Below are 12,037 nucleotides of genomic sequence, written 5' to 3' on the forward strand. Positions count from 1 at the left end.
TGGTCCAGCAGCACTTCCTGGTGTGGCAGAAGTACTGCATACCATTGTGATGACATATTCAAACTGTGGTGACATATGGCTCTGCAGCAGGATGATTCTCCATCTGAGGATTACCCTTCTGGCCCATCCTTGCTAAGCAATACCACCACACGAGGAAAGGAGACCCTGTCATTAATGGTATTGTCTCTTTCTGTTCTCACAGCACACAGAAGATTTCAAATGAGGGCAACTGACTCCGTCCTGTCATAGAACTACTGTATATATTCGTGGCGCTCACAGAAGGTGGATTTTCATTGTGGAATGATGCTTGACAGAGTCAGAGATCCAATCCAGACCCAGAAGTTGTTTTGAGACTGCTAAACAGCTATCAGGAGGTGTTTGAGTTTATTTCTGTTTTGTTGTTTGACCTGGAGCCCCTCTTGGTGCCCCGATATTTATCTGGGTACAGTGTAATGCCCAGAAAGACCACGATATATTTATTTATATATGGCTGATACTTTTACTCAAGGTGACCTACAATTTCAGAATACAGTAGAACTGTTCAAATATATATTTTTACATTTTGAGCAGAGGCAGATAAGTAAATGCTCAGAATCACACAGTAAGATGGAAATGAATTGACATCCTTGGGAAATGAAGACTTACTGCTTCGCGTTTATACACTGCTTACAGCACAAAACAGGATTCCCATTTCGCCTCAGCATTTAAATCAAGTATAACCATATTTCAGCATAACACACTTCTATTAGATCTATCTGTCACACTGTACATATGAGGAACAGTGCACTGAGTTAGTGATTGGCCTTAGATGGTATTGAGTTTATAATATGATTATCAATCATGACAAGCATTTGAAAGTGATAGACATTTCAAAGCTTAGACATTATCTTTCTCCTCTCTGAGTCCCACAGAGTTACTTGGTGACCCTGCTGCCTACACCAAGTTATTCCTCCTGGCTTTGGAATGGGTCCTTGTAGAGAATATCAACATTAAAGACAGATAAAGTTTTCTATTTTTTTATTTTTCACGAAAATCATGGGAGCTTGCCTTCACAAAATGACACAGCAGAATGGCTTATTGCAGGGCTGAGTGATTAGTTTGTCTAAATTTTTTTTTTAGAGCCCTAGGGATTTATTTTCCCTGGGAGTTTTTTTTTTTATTTATGACCTTCAAACTTTGTTTACTATGTCTATGCTATATACTAGATAACAAACATTTTTAGGAACATAAGACTCCACCTAACAGCTATGAAATATTCAAATGCCTTGCCTAGAATTTGTGTCATTTCCTTAACAAATATATAAATGCTTGTATATATGTAGAGTTTACCAAATGGTATTGAGCCTGTTCTTTTAGAGAAACATCAGTAAAATCACTTTGCTTGTTATTGTAAACTACATTGGAGATTGCATTAAGATTTATTATGCTTATTCTGGACAAATTTTTAACACCATCTCCCAGGTTTATTATCTGGGTGTATTATCTTAATGCACTAAGATTGCTGAAGACTATATATATTTTAAGTGCACTATTTTTTTTTTTTGACTATATTGGTAATAGATATCTCTATCTTTTAACCCTAAAACGCCTGCATGGGGCTTGTTTTGCTTTGGACGTGCTCTGTCTCTGGGTATGTCAGAGGACCGGGACTGCGTGAAGTGGGTTCTAACCTCACGTGGGGTGGCAAAAAGGGAGGGTGGGGGTTGTTAAGGGGGGGAGAGAAAGAGAGCAGGCTAGATCTATACCTAATCTATCCTGTTAATCTTTATAATTATAACTACCAATGTAATAATAAGCTGCATGGCAACAACTCTGGGGAAATAGGAAATTAAGACCTAAACTGTCTCACTTCCAGTTAAGACTATAAAATGACATCAAAAACTCAGAATCAGTGTCTCCATGATGGGACAGTTAACTTCGTAAGCTGGAATGTTAAAGGCCTGAATCACGAATTAAAGAGAAAGAAAGTACTCTCACCTAACAGGTCTAAATGCTAAAATAGTATTTTTACAGGAAACCCACTTACTAAGCAAGGATCAGTTCCGCTGCAAAAGACTGGACTGGCCAAATGTTCCATTCTAGTTTTACAAAGAAAACTAGAGGGTGGGAATTCTCATAGCATCAGATGTAGTATTGGATCCTGAAGGGAGATATGTAATGGTCATGGGAGACTTATCTAACTGTAAAATGATTTTGATAAATGTTTATGCACCTAATGTTGATGATAAGGAATTTATACAAAATTTATTTGCATCCATTCCCAATCTGAACACTCATAAAGTTATAATGGCTGGGGACTTTAATTGTGTTCTAAATCCACTTTTAGATAAGACTTCCTCCACAGGGGAACGCAACTAACACCGCAAAGATAATTACAAAGTTTATAACTGATCACAACTTATCAGATCCCTGGAGGTTTTAAACCCAAATTCAAGAACATATTCTTTCTACTCACCAGTACATCATTGCTACTCAAGGATTGATTACTTCTTTATAGACAATAACTTCTTGCCTAAGATTAAATCTTGTAAATACGATGCTATTGTTATTTCTGACCATGCACCTATGATCTTGGAGCTGAAATTACTAAGCCCCATACACTCACCCGCAGATGGCGCTCAACCCTTCTATTAGCTGACGAGAATTGTACTGAATTTATATCCAAACAAATCAAATTCTTTCTAGAGACAAATACATCCCCTGAGATCTCTGCAGGAATACTCTGGGAAACTCTTAAGGCCTTCTTAAGAGGACAGATTATCTCATATCTTTCCCACAGAAATAAATCCGAAGCCAAGAAAGTAGCAGAGATAAAAAGCAAATTACTAAAATAGATGAAGAACATGCCAGACTACCAAGCGAGACTCTACATAAGAGGAGGCAGGCTCTACATTCAGAATTAAACCTCTTGACAACTAAAGAAACTGAACAACTAATTTACAAATCCAGACATCATTATTATGAACATGGAGAGAAAGCTAATAAGCTTTTAGCAACAAATTCACAAGCAAGAAGTGCAACGCAATCTCGTAATCACAACCAACGGAGATAAAATCATCGAACACAAAAATATAATGCACACTTTCAGAGACTACTATAAATCCCTATATACTACTGAGTTTAAAGAAGACAATACACAATCTAATGCATTTCTGGATACATTACAGATACCACAAATAGACGCTTTTAGTGTGGAGGAACTTGATAAACCTCTGCATTATCAGAATTACTAGATGCTATAAAGTCACTCCAAGGTGGAAAGCAGCAGGCCCTGATGGCTACCCTGCAGAGTTTTACAAGAAATTCTCCGCTCAGCTAGCTCCCTCCTATTAGCAACATTTACAGAAGCCAGAGATAACCAATCTCTTCCACAAACCTTTCGCCAAGCACTAATCACTGTTTTCCAAAACAAAATAAGGACTTATTACAATGTGCATCATACAGACCAATTTCACTTCTGAATAACGACGTTAAAATACTCTCTAAAATCATAGCTAGAAGGATGGAGAAAGTGCTCCCCTTAGAAATATCACAAGACCAAACAGGATTTATTAGGGGCCGACACTTATCTTCAAATCTTGACGCCTGTTTAATGTAATATACTCACCAACTAAATCAAACACCCCAGAAATATTATTATCATTGGATGCAGAAAAGCATTCGACATGATTGAATGGAAATACCTTTTACTACATTGGAGAAGTTTGGGTTTGGCCCAACATTTGTGCATGGATTAAATTACTGTATACTAACCCAGAAGCTTCAGTTTGCATCAATAACATTTGCTCAGACTACTTTAAACTAGAACGTGGCACAAGACAAGGATGCCCTTTGTCACCGCTGCTGTTTGCAATTGCCATTGAACCACTGGCAATACATTGTCGAAATACTGATCAGATAAAGGGGATTAGCAGAGAAGGACTGGAACAGAAAATCTCATTATATGCAGATGATATGGTACTGTATATATCGACCCAGAAAATTCTGTGCCTGCAGTCTTAGCAGCACTCACAGAATTTCAAAAGATCTCTGGTCTCAGAATTAATCTGAATAAAAGTGTACTCTTTCCAGTGAATTCTCAAGCATATAATATTAGATTAGACACCCTACCTTTTATCATTGCAGAACAGTTTAAATACCTAGGGGTAAACATCACAAGTAAACATAAAGCTCTTTATCAACAAAATTTGCGTCTGCATGGAAAAAATTAAACAAGACTTGCATAGATGGTCAACCCTTCATCTCACACTAGCTGGAAGAATTAACACTGTTAAGATGAATATTCTTCCTAAGCTCCTTTTTATTTCAAAACATCCAATATACATTAATAAATCATTCTTTAAGCAATTAGATTCAACAATAACCTCATTTATTTGGAATTCAAAACATCCACGCATCAAAAGAGCGACCCTACAAAGACAAAAGGCAGAAGGCGGCATGGCTCTACCTAACTTCCAGTTTTATTACTGGGCAGCAAATATACAGTTGATAAGAACCTGGACACAAATAGAAGAACATACACAGGCATGGACCGCAATAGAAGGAAAATCCTACAGTACTTCTTTGTATTCCTTGCTCTGTGCTCCAATAAACACACGTTATCGGCAATACACTAATAACCCAATTGTGCTCCACTCACTTAGAATCTGGAACCAATGTAGAAAGCATTTTAAGACGGAGAAGCTTCTATCTGTGGCACCTCTGCAAGAGAACCACCTCTTTCAACCTTCACAAACATATGCAGTTTTAATATCTGGAAAAATTTGGAATTAACTTGCTTAGAGATCTTTATATAGACAACGCCTTTGCATCCTATAAACAATTACATTCCAAATTTAACATTCCAGCTACACATTTCTTTCACTATCTTCAAATCAGGAACTTTGTTAAACAGAACCTTCCAGATTTTCCTCATCTTGCACCCTCATCCATGCTGGAAAAATATTGCTCAATCTCAAGGATTAGACTCCATCTCTACAATATATAAAATCATTTTACAATCCCTTCCTTTCAAAGATCCAAGAGGACACTGGGAAAAGATCTCTCAATTAATATATCAGAAAAGGAGTGGAAAGTAGCAATGCAGAGAATTCACTCAAGCTCCATATGCATAAAGCATACAATTATACAACTCAAAATTATATATCGAGCACATCTGTCTCGACTAAAACTCTCCAAAATGTTTCCAGGGCATGATCCAACCTGCGAACGTTGCAACCAAGCCCCAGCCTCACTGGGTCACATGTTCTGGGCCTGCACCAAATTAACATTATTCTGGACAAAAATTTTAATTACCTCTCAGACAGCCTTGGACTCACAATCCCTCCTAACCCATTAACAGCTGTGTTTGGGGTTCTTCCAGAGGGGCTTAAAGTGGAGAAAGACAAACAAATTGTGATTGCATTCACCACACTGTTGGCACGCAGACTCATTCTGATAAACTGGAAGAACCCAAACTCTCCTCTTTAAGTCAGTGGGAAACGATGTGTTATATTATTTGAAATTGGAAAAATCAAATACTCAGTTAGAGGATCTGTACAGACTTTTTCAAAACATGGCAGGATCTAATCAGTAATATTTTAAAATAAGTTTATAAAGCACAGAGAATTTATTAATTTAGGTATGTTTACAAGCCTTAAATTTTACACGCTTGGTTTGCTCTCTCTCTCAGGGTGGGGATCGATCTGTTCTTAACTCATTTTTTTTTTGTAAAAACTTGATTGATTTGTATGGATTGTAATAAAATTAATAAAAAAAAAAAAAAAAAAAGAATTTGTGCAATTTCCTTAAAAAATTATATAAATGCTTGTATACTGTATATGCAGAGTTTACCAAATGGTATTGAGCCTGTTCTTTTAGAGAAACATCAGTAAAATCACTTTGCTTGTTATGGCAAACTATATTGGAGATTTCTGCAAAAGTTTTTTTCCTCATAATGTAGGAAATGGGAGCACAACTAAACATGAGGAAGGAACTTCACATGAGCTAATTTGTGTTCACTATTTAGTAAAATGAAAGTGGCATGGTTGGTCATGCAAGTAAGAATTTCAATGTATTCTGACGATACTGCTGCTACTAGTAAAACTAAGCAAGTTTTATATTTCAAATATTTCCTATGAACTCCATTTCATTAATTTTAGTTAAACCTTTCTGTGCCACTAAAATAAAATACTTTATCTTCCTTGGGCAACTAGTCTTTTGTAGTTGATTTCATGTTGTTAGCATTGGAATAGTAGGTAATACAAGTGGGTAGTCCTTCAGATTGGGGAACACATATCAGCCACATGAGCCCAGGATGGAGAACAAGGGTGGGCTGAGGGTTTCATGGCTTATTTTTGAATTCACAGTTTTGCAGAGCAACCCTTGCAACCCATGTAGTGTGAGCAGTCATGTAATTTGACATGCCCAGTGATTTCCAGCCATGTAAACTGACATGCTCTGGCAACAGTCATGAAATTGCTTGGGTTCAAAAGCACATTTGCCAAAAACACTTCCAAAGAGAGGGAAAACACTGTCAAAATACCCCATGTAGAAACCCAAAGAGCTAAGACAAAGCTTGATAAAATAAAATTTTTATTTTCACAATAATGGCTTTGCAGGGACAAAGCGCCGAACAAGGAGATGCCTGAAGAGGCAAGGCAAACACAGCAAACAAAGTCCCAATACGGAATTCAAAGGCGCTGGTCGAAACAGAAAACCACAAAGCACAGTACCAACACAGAATCCAAAAGGCAAAGTCAAAATCAGAGCATATGGTCGAAAATCTGGAAAACACAAAGCATAGTAACTCACCAAAACACAGTCCAACTCCAGTGCATTCAACGAGCCGTGAGGAATCATGGGGAGGGCCTCTCTTAAATAGGGTGGAGGGCCGTTCCTGGTGTTGATGGGCAGATGGCTCCACCCCTTGTGGGACCACCCACAAAGCACAAGGCCCTACCCCTTTTATAACATACAATTATAAAGATGTACATAATAAATGAAATAAACATTAACACAAATATGTTGCATTAAATAAAGAACAATCAACAAGAAATGACACTTTTATCTTGGGCCAGGGGAGACATACTGGCAGAAACATGACAGCAACAAGATCAGTCAAAGCTGACATCCCCTTCAACTAGGAGTCATGTAATGTGACATCAGCACAAAGCAGTTTTTAATAATTACAGTGCATAGACTTTATTCCCCTCTTCCACTGTGTGCTCTGCTGTGGCAAGCTACTTAACACCTGCCAATGAAAATTACCACCATAACACAAATGTTGTCACAAACCCGTATGTTCTTCGTGATGAGCTGCATTGGCTATGTGCCACATGGAACGTTTTGCATTTAAACTAAATAAAAACATTTGTTTAAGCAGACATCAGGCATTTAAATGCATTTTGTCATTCTGGAGAATTGTTATTATCATGAACTCCAGTGTACTTCATAAAAAGTGCAGTTATACTGTGCTATATATTCTCTGAAGCCATTGAAGCTCAAAAGGCCAACCTTGTTCCCAATCCTGTGCATGACTGTCATTGATAAAATACTAAAGGTGTGACTGAGAATGTATCTGTAGTACTTAGCGGACTGGAAGTTTATGTCTCTGCTCTGTGCACATAAACATTTTATCTGTTCATCATGTCTACCTCCGAGACCATAATCATGTGCTAGAAGTAGAAATGGAAAACACTGATTTAGACACAGAAAGCTCCCATATATAATGCACATTAAGAGACAATTTAATTGTACAGTGTACTTATACTCCATTTGTACATAACCGTAGTTCATTTTGTCAGCTGTGTTCCGAGAACATTCAGGTAAGGTAGAAGTACTCACTTGAAATGGTGGCAGAAAGTGGCAACATGTTACATGTTGATTAGTACATGCAAGTGAGAATCTCAATGTAATCTGTTCTTGTCATAGTAATGACCCTATAAATCTATTTGCTCTATAAATAAATTGCTTACTTGGACTGTAGGGCAGAATTCCCAAGAGGTTCAGCTTAAGTACCTCATGAGTCATAGATTTGTAGGATTGACCAGTGCAATGGTGTGCTGAACATAGTGGGTACACGGAGGCTAATTGATGCATAGTCATGGAAGTGACTCAAATATATTTAATATAGTTAGGATTGGCAGGGAAGCAAGACAGACGAGACAATTGTCTGTCCTGCCATACAACCAAGGGTGTCTTGAATAAGGAAAGCCATTTTGCGATTAATTTACATCAGTCCTATCAAATTAGGGTGGCATAGTAACGCAGTGGCTAGTGCTACTGTTTCTTGGATGCTAAGTTTGAAATCTGCTCCCAGTTGTTCTCTGCGTAGAGATTGCACATTCTCAATGTCTGGGGGGTGTTTCCTTGGAGTATCCTATTTTTTCTCCCATATCCCCAAAGATGTGCAGTCACTTTGGCTGGTAATTCCAAATTGGCCCCAATATGAATAGGGGTGTGTTAGTGGGCCCTGTGATACACTGATGCTTTGAATTGTGCCCAGTGCTACCAGAATATGTTCTGGGCCCCTGTGACCACCCTGAATTCGATTCAGCAGCTTTGAGAATAACATGACATGACTGTCAGAAAAATATGACATGACTGTTACACTGTCAGTACTGACTTTCATTCCTGCATATGGATGCTGGAATGACAATTAAAGATCCTTCATACTTGAAGAGGAGGTCTAAATAGGAGCATTCGGTAGTTTGAAGAAAGGATTTGATCGGAACCTTAATATGCTCCTGGGCCACTGATCAGCTAATAAAGTGCAGAAGATCTCACTTATGGGCACAGCACACATCCTTCATAAGGTGCTTAGGTAAATCACTTTGATCTTTTGTTGAGATCTGGACTTACAGTCAAAAGTGAGAAGAAACAAAAATTAAACATAATAATAATAATAATAATAATAATATATTAGAGAAGTTCTTTGAAGCAAATATATGAATACAAAAGTAAAGTACATATTATCTATGGAACTATGTACTGTAGGTAAGGTCAGGTCAGACACGTGATCCAGTTCCAACCTTCTGGAGATAACATGATACGTGGGCATCTTTGCCTGGTTCAGCTACTCGGATCCTCAAAATGAGGATCCTGTGAGCTGCGCCACATGGCAGGTAATTTGCCTCATTCAGAACTCCATGAGCAACCGCTTATTCGACACAAAGTCAAACCAGCGGCACCCAAAGATACTCCGAAGAGACACAGTACCAAAGGAGTTCAGTCTTCATCTCAGGTCAATGGATAGTGTCGTTGTATCACAAACATATAAAAAAGACACAAAGCACCAGGACTCTAAAGACTTGGACCTTCATCCATTTGCATAGATATTGGGAGTGCCGCACACCCTTTTCCAGTGACCTCATGACCCCCCATGCTCTCCCAATACATCTACCAACTTCATAGGAAGAATCACCAGAGACATGAATGTTGCTGACGAGGTAAGTAAACCTCTCAACAAGGCTGACACTCCGTAGAGAGACACACTGCCGATGGCTGTGCCCAAGAGGTTATTAAAAGCCTGGATCTTGGTTTTTATCTAGGACACTCACAAGCCCAGACACTCAGACTCCTCACTCAGTCTCTCGAGAGCCCTAATCAGAGCCCCCATTGACTCTGCAAAGATCACAGCATCATCAGGAAGGTCAAGATCAGTGAATCTTTCTTTGCCAACAGATGCCCCACAACCGCTGGACCCTGTGACCTTGCCCAACACCCAGTACATGCAAGTACTGAACAGAGTAGGAGCAAGAACTCACCCCTGATGAACCCCGGAATCAAGTGGGAAAAATGCCTCCAATCTGCACAGTATTCTCTATACCAGCGTACAGGCCAGCCATGATATCCAGCAACCTTGAGGGGATTGAGGGGAAGTGACATCGGAAGTAGACAATCCACTACAGCAACAGCTACTCCCCGAGTATGACAGCCATCAGAGTGACAGACCAATAGAAGGTGTACACACCTACAGAGATCTGGCCAGTTATAGGTCTGCGCACCTCAGAGAGTGTCGCCACTGAAATGCGGAGTTTACGCAGCTCCGCCAACAGCAGAGGAAGATGATCATCATGCCAGAGAGACAAGACATTCCATGCACCTACCCAGATGGGCCATCTCAAATTGGGACCTGAGTACTGCTATGCAGTTCTGATTCCTGAGAGGCCTGACCCTTTTGGCTCTCCAACAGTTTTGACTAATGGCGCTCCCGTGGGCTTTCCTCCATCCCTTTCATAATGTGAGCAGCCTTCCTATGTACTTTACATGATATGCTATGTCATTCAAACATAACATAATAGTTGCAGAGCTTTCCAAACTGACATTTAATAAAATTGAAGAACTGACATGAGAATGACAGCTCTTCTATTTACAGTTTTACGTTCCTGGACTTCTCCACTGTAAAGTCCTCTATAACAGTATAGTTACTGCAATTCTGGAATCCAAATCACACCCAAAAAGAACAAATTCTCGACTCACGAGAGCTGAGACATTGATAGAGAGGCAGTGTGGATGACGGATGAGACAGGTAGCAGTAACAACTAAGTCATCATTTAAAAGACACGTAATCTTTTGCATTCTTGCCTCAACCCATTGTACAAATATGTCCATGTAACTCTGGGTAGTTTAGCTAGTGTGCTAACATATATCAAAGAATATGGAAGTTAGATGGAACCATTTGAACTCTAAAGCCATGCCAAAAAAGTACAATAAAAAGCAATAAAAACCAACACTTCAATAACTTCTTTGATTATGTGCTATGTATTTCAGTGCACTTGTGTCTGCTTTAATTAATGTTTAAGCTCTGTCTCATTTAGAGATTTTGCTTGTAATGTAGAAGCCTGAAATCAGGTCAGCAAAATGAACATTAATTAGATGTTGAAAGATGGTTTATCCTATCTTTTCCAATTTATCCAATGCATTATATCTTATAGTAAGTACATTTTGGCTGTTTTTGTAAAAGGTTTTCTAAATATGAAGTAAGAGAGACATGCTTGTGATTAGTATGCCGACTGATACTGAGGTTTTCAAGTCTGCTGAATCTTCTCCATGTGGGATAATAGAGTAAGTTAGTAAATATGTATTTCTTCCTTGAGTACTATATGTTTAAGATATGTGAACTACATTATGTGTGTGGAATTGTATAGACTTAAACTACAAAGTACTAAGATGGCTACATATCTCCATATTTGTGTTCATTTGCTTATCATTTAAACTTCTCTGAAGAATAAAACAAACTTGGATTTCTGTAGAACTGTTTTTCAGCTGAAAAATATTAACCATTGTCTCAAAATGAATGAATGAACACGTTTATCGCAGCCTACAGAAAGAACGTTTTGTCCGAATCATCAGTAATTGTTTTATTGAATTTGGCAGGAATTAAGTGGGCAGAAAAACAACATGCCAACAAGCATCTTGCTCACAGACATAAAGACATTCTTCACTGAACAAACTCATAAATATCTCAGAAAATGAAGTGCAGAAATACTAATAGAATACTGTGTATGAGAGCAGACAAAACTAATGGTGTGGTTAAATGATGAGATCATGTCATTGCAGACATAACAATTGAAGCCCCTAAATGTTATAATTGGTTGTTATATATTATATATAGGGCGGCACGGTGGCACAGTGGGTAGTGCTGCTGCCTTGCAGTTAGGAAACCTGGGTTCGCTTCCCTGCATGGAGTTTGCATGTTCTCCCTGTGTCTGCGTGGGTTTCCTCCCACAGTCCAAAGACATGCAGGTTAGGTGGATTGGCAATCCTAAATTGTCCCTAGTGTGTGCTTGGTGTGTGAGTGTGTGTGTGTGTGTGCCCTGCCTGGGGTTTGTTTCCTGCCTTGCGCCCTGGGATTGGCTCCAGAAGACCCCTGCGACCCTGTAGTTAGGATATAGCAGGTTGGATAATGGATGGGATAGATAGATATTATATATATATATTGTGACCAAGACTACCAGAAAGATTTTAGGGCCCTTATGATCCTACACTGAGTTAGAGAATGCTTATGGTATTATATTACGTTAACATATATTAGTATAATGACTAAGAGTGGTAT

The 12,037-nt window shown here is 38.7% G+C and overlaps 1 protein-coding gene across 2 annotated transcripts in view; it reads right to left on the bottom strand.

Moving 5' to 3' along the window:
• The window catches only part of LOC120539702 (ninjurin-2-like), a 165,189-nt gene that overhangs the window by 23,162 nt on the left and 129,990 nt on the right, over positions 1 to 12,037 (bottom strand). Inside the window, exon 1 of one of the 2 annotated variants that reach the window (XM_039770076.1) lies at positions 6,793 to 6,815. The exons of the other annotated variant lie outside the window; for it this stretch is intronic. The gene's annotated coding sequence lies outside the window, so the exon portion shown is untranslated. Of the gene's footprint in view, positions 1 to 6,792; positions 6,816 to 12,037 lie in introns of those variants that run through there. 2 annotated transcript variants of the gene reach the window in all.

Source organism: Polypterus senegalus, chromosome 11, assembly GCF_016835505.1.
Source record: "Polypterus senegalus isolate Bchr_013 chromosome 11, ASM1683550v1, whole genome shotgun sequence".
Classification (NCBI taxonomy): Eukaryota; Metazoa; Chordata; class Cladistia; order Polypteriformes; family Polypteridae; genus Polypterus; species Polypterus senegalus.